The sequence below is a fragment of the Aythya fuligula genome, chromosome Z (genome assembly GCF_009819795.1).
Source record: "Aythya fuligula isolate bAytFul2 chromosome Z, bAytFul2.pri, whole genome shotgun sequence".
Classification (NCBI taxonomy): domain Eukaryota; kingdom Metazoa; phylum Chordata; class Aves; order Anseriformes; family Anatidae; genus Aythya; species Aythya fuligula.
Genome location: NC_045593.1, coordinates 16,973,914 through 16,978,279, shown reverse-complemented (window position 1 = coordinate 16,978,279; position 4,366 = coordinate 16,973,914). Strand labels below are relative to the sequence as shown.

The 4,366-nt window shown below is 53.3% G+C and overlaps 1 long non-coding RNA gene across 1 annotated transcript; it reads right to left on the bottom strand.

Annotated features, from left to right (window-relative positions):
- Nucleotides 1-3,629: 3,629 nt before the first annotated feature.
- Nucleotides 3,630-4,156, bottom strand: LOC116500781. Its single transcript, XR_004254340.1, has 2 exons — nucleotides 4,075-4,156; nucleotides 3,630-3,918 (listed from the first exon to the last, which is right to left on the bottom strand). It is a non-coding gene; the product is annotated as an uncharacterized LOC116500781 (long non-coding RNA).
- Nucleotides 4,157-4,366: the final 210 nt, after the last annotated feature.

Sequence of the window (4,366 nt, the reverse complement as noted above, 5' to 3'; positions counted from 1 at the left end):
GCCAAACAACCATTTAGAAACCATTTTCTTTGTTTCTTTGAAGCCCTACTGTACAGCTCCATCTGTCTGATATAAATGAATAATCCTTCTTGATACCATTCCTAATCCATTTCTTTACAGTCGAATTGGAAAGGGGGCGGAGGTGGGATTAATCATCTTTAAAAATGAAAACCCCCAAACAGCCACAGATCCGGCGTATTTATTGCTTGAAATTAAACAGATGTCCCGTCCCGTCCCGTCCCCCCCCCCAACCCAACCCCCTCCTTTGTGGTTGGATTTAGGACAAACAGGAGCATTTCCCAGAACCAAAATCCCAGGCAAAATTGTTTGGAGTTTAGAACCTGGATTCGTTTTTGTTGTTGTTGTTTTTCCAAGGGCTAAGTAGCATCAGGCATAACTCATATGTCTCAATCAGTACTTCATTAGACAAGACGAGGAGGAAGAAGAAGAAGAAGAAGAAACACAAGGAGGAATGTTAGTCCTCCCCCGGAGGGGGTCCAGTCCCGTGTTGCCCTGGATGCCTCCGCAGCGCTCCGCTCCCCTCCCGTGCCCGGTCCTTCACGTTTTGCTCCCCGTCGCCGCGCTACACCGGGCGCGGGGCGATCATCTGTAATTCATTGTTTGTTTGGGAGGGAGCGAGGGGGAGGGAGAGGAAGAGCAAGAAGCAACTGAAAAGGCTTTGCAGATTATTTTTTTTCCCCAGGAATGATAAACAGGGTGGGGAAGCTGTTTAGCTTTTAATATACATCCCCCAAGGTTTCTGCTTTGCTAGCTTGCTTTTTTTTTTTTTTTCATTTTCTTTCCCCTCCTCCTGTAGGTGCTAATATTTTTTGACGATAATGATGATTTTCGTGCGCCTCTAGCAAGGCGCCTCCGAACAAAGAACATTTGCACCTCTTCTCTTGGACAATCAGTGCCTGTTCACACCAGGCACCTTTGCTCTGCCCTTCTCCTAGCGCCCTCTTTTTTTTTTTTTTTCCTCTCTCCCTCTTTTTTAAAGATTCCGAACCGAATTGCCTCTTTTATTCCCTGCTATTTTCATAGATGCTTTATTTCCAGCCTCCCTCCTCTTTTCTAGATCAAACGAAAAAGCGTCCGTCTTCCCTGGGGGAGGGGGGGGGGGGGCCGGGGGACGGGTGTGGGGAGTGTGAAGGGGAATGGGTTATTATTAGAAAGCCAGATTCCCACAGTCAAAAAGGCAAAGGGGAGAAAAAAAAAAAAAATCCAGATTTAACGCAGCCGGGACTTTTCCGCAAAAGGCTGAGGAAACCGGCAGGCACTGGCCAGGACCCCCACCCCCCACCCGACCCCAACCCTCCGGCAGACCCGGCCGACGCCAGAATGCGCAGCGCAACGCAGGCGGCCGCTGCTCGGGTGGGCCCGGGTGGGCCCCGGAGCCCCCGCCTCGCCTCGCTCCCCCCCCGCAACACGGCCGGGGTCAGCCGGCGCCCGGCTGCGGGCAGCGCTGGGGGCGGCGGCAGCGGAGCCCCCGCGAGCACGGGTGGGGTGGTCTGGGGTCGGCTGTGTGGGCTGCACCGCACCGCGCACTGGGACAGCGCGCCCAGCTCCTTCCTCGACCGAACAACAAAGGGGGAGAGAGGAGGTTCCCAGCAGACGCTTACCTCGCTTTTTTAAAAATCGCAGAGGTGATGCCAGCGCGCTTTCGGCCGGAAAAATAAAAAATAATAATAAAATAACACGGAAAATTAATGGATTAACTAAAATATTATTGTTATTATTATTATTCTTACGAGAACCCTGAGGCTGGGCTGTCCGGTTCCGAGCCGAGACCTAAACATTTCTTTCCGTTTCATAATTTCAAACCGACTTAAGTGCTGGATCATCAGTTTTTCCCTTTGTCTGCCCCAGTTGTAAATAATGGCTTTGAGATTAGCTAATTACGGCGCATTAATCACTGATAGAAAGGAAATAAATCAAAGCCGGGTTCGAATTTTCAAACTCACTAGTAGAGATGTGCATAGCAACTCTATCTGCAGCAGATAGGTGCTGTTTAAATTACTGAGGCTACAGAGTAAACCACATCCACGCCACTTTAAAAAATGAAGATTTTATTTATACATACCAGTTGTGCCGTTAAGTGGTTAAGATTTGGGGCATTTTTTTCAGTTTTGAAAAAAAAAAAAAAAAAGGAGTCCTATAGTGTCGCATTCTGAAGCCACGTTGAAATGTCGAATTAACAAACTTCTTGTAATAAAAGCGGCATAAAGAGGAGGCAAACAGAAAGATGTAAGGCAGACAGAGAGGACAGTATATATAAGTCTTGTAAGAAAGACCCATTATAGTATTTTTCCCATTACTAGATTACGCAAAGCTCAGTGTAACATTCATATTAGGTGCTGTATTTTTAAGCATTTCCCTAGCCTTCACAACCTGCCTGCTGTCCTCCCCCCAACACAGTGCATTTTGTAGGCACGTCCTCTCCGTGTTCTGAAGCATTTATCTTCAGGGGTGGGGGTCAGAAAAGTCTATGCCAGTTTCTAGGGGAAGAAATCATACAGGTCTTAAAAAAGAAGAAGAAAAAAAAATAACACACAAAGCAGAGTGTGCAGATAAAGCAAAATTCAGAGCCCCAGCGAAGGGACCTTAAAGCAGCACCTCCCGACCCGACCCGACGGCCGCTCGCTCTCCACCCCAAAAATCGCTCCTCCACCTGGCGGGAGGCAGCGCCCGGCCGCCCCCACGCCCGCAGACCGTACCTTCGCCGGGCCCTGCCGCCGCAGCAGCCGGGCTCTCCGACCGCCCCAACCGCCCGAACTGCGGCGCCGACGAAGCCTCCCCGTCCCCGCCGTCCCCCGCACGCACCCGCGCACTACCCCGGGCCGGGCTTCGCCGCCAAGCGCAGGTGGCCTGGGCTGTGATTGCCAGACCCGCTTAATGACACTGTCTCCCCCCACCCCTCCGCTTAGCCGAGAACCTTGCAATTAATTTTAAGTTACTCCGCTGCACCGTGTCATTAAAAACAGGCTGGGAAACGGCGTCAGACCGCGGGAGCGGGGGATGGGGAAGGGGAGGGCAATTTGCATGAAGCTTTGTCTTTACTGCGGGCTGAGCCGGCGCGTGTTATAACGCTAATTGCACCAGATCAATGCGCACATCGCTCACCGCCGCGCTCCTACGCCCGCTTTAGGCGCGGAGCCGCCCCCGGCCCCTTTGCCCTCCCCGCCGCGTCCCCCGGGCCCGACCCCGCGGCGGTGACCGCGCTGCTTTGGCGGAGGGGGGAGCACTGTGCCCCGTCCTCCCCGCTTCTTTTCCATCCTCCTCCCGTGTCCCTCCATCCCTCTCTCTATCCCCCCCGGCCCCCCGATCGGCCCGTCCCGCCCCGTCGGTGCGGGGAGCGGCGGTCCGGCCGCGGTGCAGCAGCGCGGCCCGGCGGCGGCGGCGGGCAAGGGGCGTCCCGCGGCGCCCCGCGGCGTCCCGCGGTGTCGTGCTGCCACCTGCCGGACCCGCGGCGGCCCGCGGCGGCGCCGCCCCGCGCAGTTTGCGCGCTCCGCGGAGCGGCTTCGGAGGGAGAAGTTGGGGGGGGGGGGGGGGGGGGGGGGGGCGCTGCTTCAGCAGGTGGCTGGGGCATCCGCGACGCTCCGGAGGTTAGCGGGAGTAAGAGGCTGGTGGGGCCAGGGGTGCACGTGCGTTTTTATCTCAAGTCGCACAGCATGCAGTATTTTCTTATTTATTTATTTATTTTAGGTGAGCAGACTCTTCTCCTGCTTGCTACGAAATGGCGCCTTCACCCGCAGCTGTGCTCTCCCTGGCGTGCAGGCTGCGGGTAGCCACTCCTTACAAAAGGCAGCAGTGATGGGAGTCAGGGACAAGGGCAAGGGAGGCAGTGCTCTCATCCTCAGCTCGCTCTGTAGTTCCCTCCTTCTGAAACTGATGTCTGGTGCTTGCAGGACAAGAGGACTATAAAAAAAAAAAGACACAGATTTTTAGCAGAAATGTCCTTCCTTAAGAAATTCTGCCTTGGTTTTGTGTTTTATGTTTTGAGTTAATTTCCAATGTTGCTATAATGTGCACAAAATCCTATTTTATTTTTAAATTAATGGGATTCTATCATACCTTAAGTAAATGGATTAGTCTGGTCCTAGTTTGTTTCACTTCCTCCCCCCCTCCTTGAGCTGTCTCTTGGCAGACCCAGCTGCACATGGTAGGCATGGCAGAGACGTAATGGCACCTAAAAGAAAGAGAGCCAGAACAGGATGTCTCAGCTACTAACAGTCCTACACCTGAACGCAACCCCATTTTCCAGATATTTAGGCTAACAAGGAGGCTGTGGTCATTTCTAGCAGGGCCTGAGGCAGGTAACAAGTAAACTGATGCACCCAAACCAGGGCTCGCCTGTCAGAAATGT